The following is a 12,545-nucleotide window of genomic DNA, read 5'->3' as shown; positions in this document are numbered from 1 at the left end:
CAAGAAAGGTGGGAGGCAGAAGTCCCAATGAAAAGTTAGAACCATCTTGAAAATCATAGTTGAAATCATGAATGAATAAGGAATGGCGTTCCGCATATGACATATTTTTGTAGATAAAGGGTACCCGCCTATGCTGAATTACCTCTGTAAAGACTCTGCAGAGCACGACATGGCCAAAAGACCGAGACCAAATGACCTTTGACCCTGACTGACAGTGTGACAAAAGCACTGTCAATGACTGACTCTGGGGTGTACCTGACCGAACCTGACTTGACAACCAGACGGTATGAGTGTGAATGAATGCCGGCATGTGATCAGTGTAACTGCATGATTCTAAAACAATAACTAACCAAGCATGTTTTTGGACTAACACATTATTTTGGAGCTCCAAGGGAAACGAGAGGTTTCCTATAATTCCACAAAAATGGGAAACCGCACATGGGACCCGTTTCTAATCTACTTGATGATATTTTACTCTCACAGGAGTTGGCGTTTTGCAAATGAAAAAACTCAAACTGTAATTTGAAGATTCTGTTTCTTTTAGGACTGAAAGATGAAGAGAAACATTTATTTTCACTGAGGTGATAATAATGGATGTAAAATTGCTATGTCCCTAACCAAAATGTAACTGAAAGTTTTATTTCCTCCCCTCCCCATTTCAGGATTTTGTTACACATGAGTTCATGTGTAAAAAGGGGGAGTGTGTATAATGTATAATGTCAACATGGCTGTCAAATTCACAATTTAAATTTTTCTTTTAGGGATTGAAAGAAACCTTCTGCCCCAACCTATATGTTCAAACTGAGCATTGAATGATAGTTTTAGAATTAACCTGCTCCATATCTGGGGATAAGATACTGTTTGATGAATGTTGACATGTTTCTAAATATTGATTGCATTTTGAACAGGTAACACAGATGCAGAAGCAGTGGCCAAGGGGCTACTGTGAGAGATGTAATTCCAGAATGGAATACCAAAGAAGTTGACCTGTGATAATGAAACAATTTTGTAATATTTTAACAGACATTAGAGTAACTGAGGTTTGAAATATAGAAAGAACATATTACAGTTAAGCTAAAACATAGTAATGTAATGACACAGAATTTAATTTAGACAACATCTTGTAACTAGCCTGGTAAAGAAATAGAAGTAAAAGCCATGGACTTTATTGTTTAGGTCATTATGGGGATATACATTGAATTTATAATAGAAAGACATTTGATGACAGTATGTTGGAATTCTGTATTCATTTTTCAGCTTGATAATAGACAGGTAGAAGCAGTATTGCCAGGTGCAACTGATGGGATTTCTGCACACGAGCCAAGCAGAGAATGGCGTACCTTTTATAGGACAGATACACCCAGGAAACCACACTCTGACAGCATTATGACTTCAGTTGTTTTTGAATCCATAATGAAATTGTATTACATAACGTTAGTGTGTGTCTTTACCACAAACAGGAATAGTTCATTGTTATATTTAGATTTGAAAAAGATTACAAGGATTTTATTTAGGAACAACACAGATGCTCATCAGACATTTCGAGCTATTGAAATATGTTATTTAGTTCACCATGAAGATGTTTTATTTTGTTTGTAACATATGCCAAGTAGTAAGATTCAGATATCAGCAGGTTCTGAATTATTATTCCTCTGTCCCACAACCAACAAGAATGTGGATGGGGAGAACTATATCTGATATAACCAGCAGAGATTCCTAAATCACACCAGAGACACAGTAAAAGGATGACACAAACAGTCACATAAAAACAGACCGATAGAATAGCGCTAGACATTAGTTGAAAAAGGGAGTGTGCAACACTGAAGAGGATAGGATTGTTTAAATAAAGAGTAATATTTTCAGATAGTTTTATCCTTATATTTTGTGAAAGAACAAGTGCCTTTACACCAGATACAGTATGAAGATGACTAACAGTGTATTATGAGACTGTTCTGAGCCCATAGTATTTTTACACCTTGGAAAGTCTTTAGAGACTGGCCTGGATAGCTGGTCACAAATATCCTTCAGCACACTGACACACTCTGTCACATGGTTGCCCTCTTATGATGCTGCTGTCTTTTAATATATAACTATTTCTCAGCCGCTAATTCGTTGCTCGCAGATTCTTCAGTCTCATCAGCCTCATCCTTCCATCAGTCCCAGTCAACGCCTCCAGCACACTTCCAGTGTCTGACTCCATATGATATTGTCCTGATGCTGTATATAAGGGTGATGCCCCATGATCAAAAAATGATCCTTCTAGAGCAGGGGTCGGCAACCTTTCTGATATGAAGTGCCATTCTAAAAAAAGATGTGTATCAGCGTGCCGACGATTGTGAATTATCAACGGGGGGGGGGGGGGGGGGGATTGAAGAGCTCGACGAAAACACTCGTGAAAAGTGATGTTTAAAACTCAGTTAATGGGGCTCATTCACTGGCGCTTCCACAAACAACCAACATAATTGTTACATTCAAATGAAGTACATTATTCAAGTTTACATTAACTTTGGATAATAACACGGGAGAAATGAGCGGAAGCGCTCTCTTTTCCTCTCTCCCCCTCTCTCTCTCTCTCCTGACAGCCTGTCAGTATCTCATACAGCTCACTGATCCAGTAATGAGTGACAGTGAAGAATACATATATTTATAATTAGTTCCAAAGGTAGATAAAATAGCTAAGTGTGTTAGGTCTAACTCTTGTGTGTTTCGCTCCGCTCACTGGTCCGAGCTGCAGGATTTCTGCTTCACACACGTTGCAAACCGCTATTTTATTGTCTTTTTCGGACACCTTAAAATACTGCCAGACTGGTGAAGCGATTTTGGCGAGCTTGTTTTGCCGCGCACAGAGAAAAGTGTCATGTATGTTACGTCTCGCGATCGGCCTTTTTAGAGAGCACCGATCGATCGGCAGAGAGTGAGTATCAGCCGATATCGATCGCCACGCAAAAACTGCGGCATTTTTACAGCTCCTTATGGGTAATGCAATTTGTGAAGTGCTTTCCTCTGTGGTGAAACGATCAGCACTGCATTACGGAGGAAAGCGGCAGAAAGTCGCCTGGAGTTAAAGAGAGTGGGGCTGCGCTGCGTGCATGGCTTCCTTCTGCAGGTAACGGGGAGACGCGCTCTGGCGGCGGTCTCGTTCAGGATCCGAAAATAAAATAAATATTTTGTACACTTATTCCACTTATTCCTAGTGTGCCACTGGTTACGGTGCCGCGTGCCATTGGTGGCACGCGTGCCAGGGGTTGCCGACCCGCGTGCCACCAATGGCACGCGTGCCAGGGGTTGCCGACCCCTGTTCTCGAGTATGAGTGCCAAGGACCTCATATTATGTCTGTCATTAATGTTACATTATTATAACAATTCTTCCTGAGACTGATATTGTTGGACAGAGTATTTTAAGAGGATATGGTGGACATGATATCAGCAATACTTCCAGTCAGTACTCCGGCAGCAGCATTTTTACACCTTGGAAAGTCTTTGTTTAGAGACTGGCCTGGATAGCTGGTCACAACTAGCAAAGTGACAAACTCTTGTGACTCTTGTTGGCCTCTTATGACAATGTTGTCTTTTAATATATGATTATTTCTCTACTCCTAGACTAGTTAATTCCTCTCAGATTCTTCCATCAGTCCCAGTCATTGCATGTCAGTCAATAGAGCTTCGAAAAATGTGTCCAATTCAACAAAAATGTTTTTTTGTGAGTGAAGGCCAGAGCTAAATTATAGATTGTTTGATTGTGTAATTACAAGGTGAGAGAAAAAAATTCCACATCCTCCTATGAAACGTATTTTATTTCCTTTTCCATGTTATACTTATACTTACTTGTATTAGAACATTTGCATGTTGAACTGCTGGATATCTTCCCCAGCCTCAAGGAAATACAATAAAATAAATGGATTCATAATTATAAAAAATTGATTAAAATGTATACATTAATAATGTTGTGTGCAAACATTTCAAATTTAAATATAAAATGAAAAAAAAGTTTACTTTTGAAATCACAAAAACCTTTCTAAATTATAGTAAATTATTAAAAAAGGTTTAGTCTTTTTCTGCCTAAAATAGTTGAAATTGAACGTAAACTATATCAAACACCACATCCATGGCAATTAACCAATTTTTGCCCGCTATTTAAATTGACTTTGTTTGAAGTTAATAACAAAATTGATATTATATAGATATATAGCATATCATTGATGCAGTCTTTCTGAGCACTTTTAAAATAAAATACTGCAAATGAAGAATATTTGTAATGTTCTGCACAGATAGTGCCTTAACTTAAAGGACACCTATCATGCTATATTTGAACAATATATTGTAGGGCCATACCTATATAAAGTATATACATTTTTTCAAAATACCAAACAGATCCTGCATTTTAGCCATGCCTCATTTCGCTCCATTTTGCTCCTTCCAGCCCTGTTTTTGCAGGGGGCTGATTCTGTGAGCTGCAGCTGACCACGCCATCCTGCAGGAGAGGGGAGCGTGCTCTGATCAGCTGCTGGGCTGTCAGAAGAGGGGGGGATCTCCGTCCTCCGTGTTTTATTATATTATTATATAGAGTCGTTATTCATTTGTTTTAAAGCTCAATAAATAACAAAGAAGACCTTTGACCGGCACTTTTCTAATTTTGTCCGGAAGATTTAAACTTTAACGGACATCTTGACCGGCGAAAAAAAACCTAACTGAAACTCTGCCGCACGGTCCCCTCGTTCCTTGGAAGAGGCGGAGAGGTGGGTGTTTGTCATCTGCTGGTGGACTAACCGGAGAGAATTACAGTGCTTGCCTCGACGGGGAGGGATTGCATTGAATTACAGCAGCAGGAGCAAACGCTTGCCTCGGGGAGGGAGAAAAAAAGCCACAGCGGAGAATAAACAGAGGGGCAACCATGGCAACCATGCGCGGGAAGTCTTCTTCGCTGCTTTTGTGGCAGACTACAGCGCCACTTACAGGCCTGGCATATGTACTACAACGTCTCCAGCGCTTTCGAGCGGCAATGGCCGGCCGTGGCCCAACCCCACATTCCCCTGATAGGTGGAGAGTTGGCCCAATAGCCGTAGCGCCACCGTCCTGACGTCAGTAACGTGTTCAAATCTGGATCAGTTTTTATCAGATCCGTTGCAGTCCCGTTTTTAGAGATTTGGGTATGGAGGAAAATAGAGAGGGTTGTGTTTTCTGACACTTGGTGAGTTCCCTGGAACACCGGGGATACATATTCATGTATAAAAGACGTACAAAAGTGCATTTTGCATGATAGGTCCCCTTTAAATTTGAAAACACGTGGCAACTTTATTAATACAGCAGATGAAAATATTTGTGGAAGGATCAATTCTTCATGGGCTTCAATGGCTCTCTAGATAAAGGGCGTTTTATGGTTGCTTGTATTATCCTCAGATAGTGGTTTGTTTAAATAACTAGTGAAGGATGAGGCTGATGAGACTGAAGAATCTGTGAGCAACGAACTAGCGGCAGAGAAATAATTATATATTAAAAGACAGCAACATCATAAGAGGCCAACCAGAGTGACAGAGAGTGTCACTTTGCTGAAGGATATTTGTGACCAGCTATCCAGGCCAGACTCTAAAGACTTTCCAAGGGGTAAAAATGCTGCTGCCGGAGTACTGACTGGAAGTAGTGCTGATAATATGTCTACCATATCCTCTTAAAATACTCTGTCCAATAATATCAGTCTCAGGAAGAAAGGTTTTTTAATGCTTATTAAAAATAGCAGAAAAACATGCATTCTTGTATACTCAGGAGGGGACATTGACAGAGGATTACTGGAAAAGTACATAGTAAAAGTACTTCATAGTACTTGTGGGAGTAGTTTCACTAGTACTGAGTCCAACAGTGTCAATCTCACGAATAACTAATAGCAAAAAACTTAGCAGAAGTGGCTTGATTTTGTTCTCAGGAGGGGACATTGACAGAGGATTTGTTTTTTAAACAACACACTAGAAGTACTTCATTGTATTGTGGTAGTAGGTGTAAGACTACTGAGTCCAGCAGTATCAATATCGGCGGGTCCGTGGGGTTTAACAGGTTAAGAACTAATGGTAAAATTGTCTTTTTATCACTCATCAAATATAGCAGAAAACATGCATTATGTACTATGGAGGGGACTTTGACAGAGGATTACTCAAAAAATACACAGTAAAAGTACTTCAATGTATTGTTAGTAGTAGGCTTACTAATACAAAGTCAAACAGTATCAATTTCATTAAGAACTAATGGTAACATTTTATTTTTATCATTCATCAAAGATAGCAGAAAACATGCATTAAGTACTATGGAGGGGACTCTGAGGATTACTCACAAAGTACATAGTAAAAGTACTTCATTTTATTTCTGGTAGCAGTCAAACTAGTACCGAGTCCAACAGTATCAGTTTCAACTAGAGAATGCAATTCCTGAATAATTTGCTAGTGGGAATGCTTTATGCTGAAAAGCTGACGCTGAATTGATATGCTGAAATGTAATGTGTAAGAAGAAAGTGAAGAATTTAAATTTAAATGATACATGAACACTGGGGGCTTGAATGTGTGATGAGAGAAGAAAAGAAAGTAAAAAGGCTTGGAAAAGCAGCAGAATATTTGAACTGCAAACTTTTGAACTAACTTGATGCCGAATGATCTGTCGCCATGCCAACGACATTTGATGACATCCCATAATACGTTTAGATGCGTTGATGGCTGCATCGTTACCAAACCTGTGAAGTTTTGGGACATTTGGAGCATTTTCACTGAAGTTATGAGAAAACCGTGTTTCATGGCAAGCCTTGTGTTACCATGGCAACGGCATTTGAAGAAATCTCAAAACTCTCACGTAGATGTCGTCACAGCTGGACTGTTAGCACACATGTGAAGTTTGAGCACTTTTTGAACATTTTCATAGGAGTTATAGCGACATCGTGTTTTATGGCGAAGGATGCGTTTCCATGGAAATGAAATATGGTGAGATCTCAGATTTGGCGTAGAGCTGTTGAGGCATGGACCGGTGATATACAAGTGAAGATTGGGGGACGATTGGACCGTGTCCATTGGACTTACAGCGACATCGTGTTTCATGGCGAGTGGTCTGTCGCCATGGCAACGGCATTTGATGACACCCCATAATACGCTTAGATACGTTGATGGCTGCATCGTTACCAAACCTGTGAAGTTTTGGGCCGTTTGGAGCATTTTCACTGAAGTTATGAGAAAACCGTGTTTCATGGCGAGCATTGTGTTGCCATGGCAACGGCATTTGAAGAAATCTCAAAACTGTCCCGTAGATGTCTTCACGGCTGGACTGTTAGCACACATGTGAAGTTTGAGCACTTTTTGAACATTTTCATAGGAGTTAATGTATAGCGACATCGTCTTTTATGGCGAGGGATGCGTTTCCATGGAAACGGCATATGATGACACCCCATAATTGACGTAGAGCTGTTGAGGGCAGGACCATTAACCATTATCTGAAGTCTGCTGCTCTGAGCATGTCAGTTGGAGTTATGACATCATCGTGTTCCATGACACAGGTGTTTTTATTTGAGCTAACGAGGTGTCCAAAGATCAAAGGTTTCCATTGTTCTGAATGAGAGATAAACCTCTTACATGTGAACGTTTTGTTGAAGAACCGTAACAGATATCAGTGACATTTCAAAGCGTGAAGCATCTCAAGGACCTTGAGTATCTGAAGTGTGCTTTTTGTGTACTTTCGGGTCAATAATGTGGCCTTTTTGGCAGATTAACTAAAGGTGTGCGCTGCTGCTGTGAGGAAATATCAGCCTGAAATTACAATGGGCTTTAATGGAGACATGTTGAAAGTTTTTGTCACTTCATGCCCTCAAGAGGCATTTTGTTTAATTATTTTTGCTTAATTTGGTGGGAATGCTGATACAGCATTCCAACTATATGTTCTTCTACGGACAAAATTATTATTATTCCGCCGGAAATGTGCACCTCTTCTCCTCCTGCATTCAACATCGCAGAAACTCCGTTCAAACATCAAAACGTTCAGCTCGGTCGGGAATCGATGGCTATCATTTGGATTATTCATAACTTTCATAATTCCAGAGTTCCATCCCATAATTCATCACATTTTTAACCATTGAAGTCAATGGAGAAAATCTTCAGACTTGAACAATCTTCATGCGACTTCAACTGCTAACTGTTCTTTCATACTTTCACTCAGAAACCTCATTCCAACTTTAAAATGTTACACATCTTTCTGACATTATTCGTGTAACACAACTTTTAAATCTGATTCTTACTTTTAGAGATATTAAACATTGTTCAGACCTTGGTAAAGAGGCTTTCTTCAGATTTGAACATTAACTAGAGTGCGTGATGTCACAGCTAGAGGGTAGGAAATCTTGAAATTTGCCTTCATATTTTTTTTTAAAACTGCCATAATTCCCAAACCCTACATTCCTGAGACATAATTTTTCATGACAAACGTAGGAAAACATCTCGTAGCTTGAAAAATGACAAATAATTAAGCAAAAAATAATTAAACAAAATGCCTCTTGAGGGCATGAAGTGACAAAAACGTTCAACATGTCTCCATTAAAACCCATTGTAATTTCAGGCTGATATTTCCTCACAGCAGCAGCCGCACACCTTTAGTTAAACTGCCAAAAAGGCCACATTATTAACCCGAAAGTACACACAAATTACACTTCAGATACTCAACTTCCTTGACATGCTTTTTTTCACAGATATCTGTTATGGTTCTTCCACAAAACGTTCACATGTAAGAGCTTTATCTCTCATTCAGAACAATGCAAACCTTTGATCTCTACAGAGCTAGTTAGCTCAACTATAAACACCTGTGATGTCATCACTCCAACTGACAGCAGTCAGTTCTAACTGTTCATTTCATACTCACACTCTCTCTCTCTTCAAACTTCACAGGTTTGGTAACGATGCAGCCATCAACGCATCTAAGCGTATTATGGGGTGTCATCAAATGCCGTTGCCATGGCGACAGACCACTCGCCATGAAACACGATGTCGCTGTAAGTCCAATGGACACGGTCCAATCGTCCCCCGAACTTCGCTTGTATGTCACCGGTCCAGCCCTCAACAGCTCTACGTCAATTATGGGGTTTCTTCAAATGCCGTTGCCATGGCAACACAATGCTCGCCATGAAACACGGTTTTCTCATAACTTCAGTGGAAATGTTCCAAACGGCCCAAAACTTCACAGGTTTGGTAACGATGCAGCCATCAACGCATCTAAGCGTATTATGGGGTGTCATCAAATGCCGTTGCTATGGCGACAGATCATTCACCATCAAGTTAGTTCAAAAGTTTGCAGTTCAAATATTCTGCTGCTTTTCCAAGCCTTTTTACTTTCTTTTCTTCACTCATCACACATTCAAGCCCCCAGTGTTCATGTATCATTTCAATCTAAATTCTTCACTTTCTTCTTACACATTACCTTTCAGCATAGCAGTTTAGCGTCAGCTTTTCAGCATAAAGCATTCCCACTAGCAATTTCTTCAGGAATTGCATTCTCTAGTTAATGTTAAAATCTGAAGAAGGCCTCTGTACCAAGGTCTGAACAATGTTTAATATCTCTAAAAGTAACATTCAGATTTAAAAGTTGTGTTACACGAATAATGTCAGAAAGATGTGTAACATTTTACTTTAAAAAAATCGTTAGTTTAAATCTCCTAACAATGTTGTCCATTTTAGACACAGGCTTATTATATTTACAGCCCTTAATAACATTCATTTTCTGGGCTCAATATGTGTCTTGGCCGTTTTCGTTGTGATCGCTAAATTCACCTTGTTTCCCCTTGGCTTTTGTTTTGAAATCACTTCCGTGAGTTTCGCCCCGCCCCTCGCTCCAATGAGCATTAGACCATTTAGTAAGGTAAAAAGCAAAACAAAAGCACTTGTTTGCTTGGAACGGTGATAATATTATAAACAAGGGGAATTTAGCGAGTCACACTTTTATTTTGAAGGCCCGATTTTCTAATGCTGTGCATGCAGTAGGCGTTGGACTGGAAATACCGGAGACCATAAACGGTTTTGAAAACTTCTGTCACGTAGTGATCATCTTCTCAATAAAACATCTTTGCTGATGTTTTTTCGAGTCTTCTGGCCAATTAGAATCAAGATTGTTGCCGGAAGTCCCCACGGAGAATAACTTTGCGGTAGAACTATTCTTTATACATCCATGGGTACAACTTCAGATAAAAATGAACACGTAATGAAATATGACCCCCGGTTGGATGATTGACAGGTCACAGAACAATGGGAGCTATCTACCCTTACGGCCCGTCCACACAGCAGCGTTAAAAAAATCTTGGAGGTGGGCGTATCTGAAGCTTGGGGATTTTTTGCGAGCAAGGCACCAACAACCAATCACATGAATCTCCCGCCCCCGACATACGAAGCAAAAAAGTTTGAAGTAAACTGGATATAAACTCCCCAAACAGGCGAAAACATACCACTGTCTCTGCCACCTCCCTCCATGCCTGGCTCCTCCGGTTTATATCCCAGTAGGTAAATAGGGACTGGTCATAAAGCACCGGGTGATTCCCTACCGCTAATTTCTCCTCCATTTTTTGGAATATGAGGAAATGACCTGTGGTATGTCTCTCCCAGCATACACGCGGTTTGATTGGCTAGCGCTTTAACTGTCAGATTTGCATACACAGGATTTGATTGGCTGACGCTTCCACCTCAGCTTCAAAAGTTGAACATTGCTCAACTTTGAATCCTGAAAATCCTGAAAATCTCCGCTCGCCTGCCCACAATGCAGTTCGGCGAAAAGTGAGGCAAAGTGACGTCACCCCATTCAAAGTGAATGGGCAGAAGCGTTTCAAGATTTTTTAACGCTGCTGTGTGGACGGTCCGTTACCCACAAAGTAATTCACACAGACTATCTCCTCTTTGCTCTTCTCTCTGTGTGGAGCAGCAAGTTCAGCTGTCAGAACAAAGTGAAAAACAAACAATGGCATCAAATATTATTAATATGTCGGGCAGTGTTGTAGTCAAGTCACCAATTCACGAGTCCAAGTCACTCTCGAGTCACCACTCTTCGAGTCCGAGTCCCAGTCCGAGACACCTAGGGAGAGTCGTAGTCGAGTCCGAGTCCAAGTCTGAGTCACCCAAGGAGTGTCCGAGTCGAGTCCGAGTCATCATTACCTGTGTTCGAGTCCGAGTCCAAGTCCGAGTCACCCAAGGAGTGTCCGAGTCTAGTCCGAGTCATCATAACCTGTGTTCGAGTCCGAGTCCAAGTCCGAGTCACCCAAGAAGAGTCCAAGTCAAGTCCGAGTCACAAGTCTTCATGTATTAATCCTCGTGGATATATGTGTTGAAATGTAGCACAATTATTATAGTGAATGTTTAAAAAAGCACATGGCTACTTAGTATGCAATAGATCACGTTACTCTGATGATAGTGTTCAAGACAGCCTATGTCTGAACTCGATCCTTAGAGTAATGTGTTATGGAGCCTTCGCTTCAATCTTTTTTCCACATAACGAGCATTTTGCGCTGCTCTTTTCCAATGTGGAAGCAGAATGTGTGAAAGCATACAGCACGATGCAGGGTGTGTCTCTAGACATATGTGGCCTGCTCTATGGAAGACACATTTTGAGTTGTATACACTGTTGGAAAGAGGAGATTCCTAGCTTTCTAATGATATCAGGATTGTTTTTGTACTCCAAATATTAAGCAAAATATGTCACATTATATAATGACTGTCACCGAGTCATCATTTTGAGAAAAAGGCCTTCAAAGTTTCCTCTTCTCTGGAATTCATCGATCTGATTGATTATTAGCGGAGCAAATGATCAAAATAGTCCGGAGGGAAAATATTTCCGTTTGGATTACTGGTCTGGGGGAAGCTCGCGAGTGTGTGTGTGTACATGTGTGTGTGTGTTTGTGTATTTTTGCGTTTGTGCGTATTGTGTTTGTTTCCCGGGGAAAACACTCACGAGAAACACCGGCTGTTGTTATGCCTGCTGTGACGTTAAGTTACTCCGTTCTCCGCTTGTAATTATGCCGTATACAAGCTTCAAAGTTGTATTTATCATCTGAATTTGCCGAAACAAGTTTAATATTCTGAAAGCCAAGACTTTGCTTAATTGAAATCAGATGAAAACAAACTGTAACAGACCCTGCCGTGTTATCTATAGGCGCGTTCACACCGGAGTATACACTTTTCCCACAATAGTTCATCAGAACTACGATATATTTGCGTTCACACCAAAAAGCCCCAGGAACTAAAGTAGTTCAAATGAGTTAATCTGACACGCTTTTCAGTCCCTGCTAGAGAGCAGGGACTGTCGTGGGAGAAAATAGTTAATACGTCTGATTGGCTATGCGGAATGCAAACCACGCCCGTTTGACTCTGAATTTTTTTTTTTAAGCGGGCCATTGTATTTGCTCGCTTTGGGCAGCGCACCCGAAGAGATTACTTTTGTGAAAGCAGTTATTATAGCAACACTAAATAAATCATCGGAGCGGTGGAGTGATGAGGATGTGTCGGCGCTTCTGGCGATTTACTCGGAGGACGCGAAGCGCCGCATTCAGAAGCTTC

The sequence above is a fragment of the Trematomus bernacchii genome, unplaced genomic scaffold (assembly GCF_902827165.1).
Source record: "Trematomus bernacchii unplaced genomic scaffold, fTreBer1.1, whole genome shotgun sequence".
Classification (NCBI taxonomy): domain Eukaryota; kingdom Metazoa; phylum Chordata; class Actinopteri; order Perciformes; family Nototheniidae; genus Trematomus; species Trematomus bernacchii.
This window is presented reverse-complemented; position numbering follows the sequence as displayed.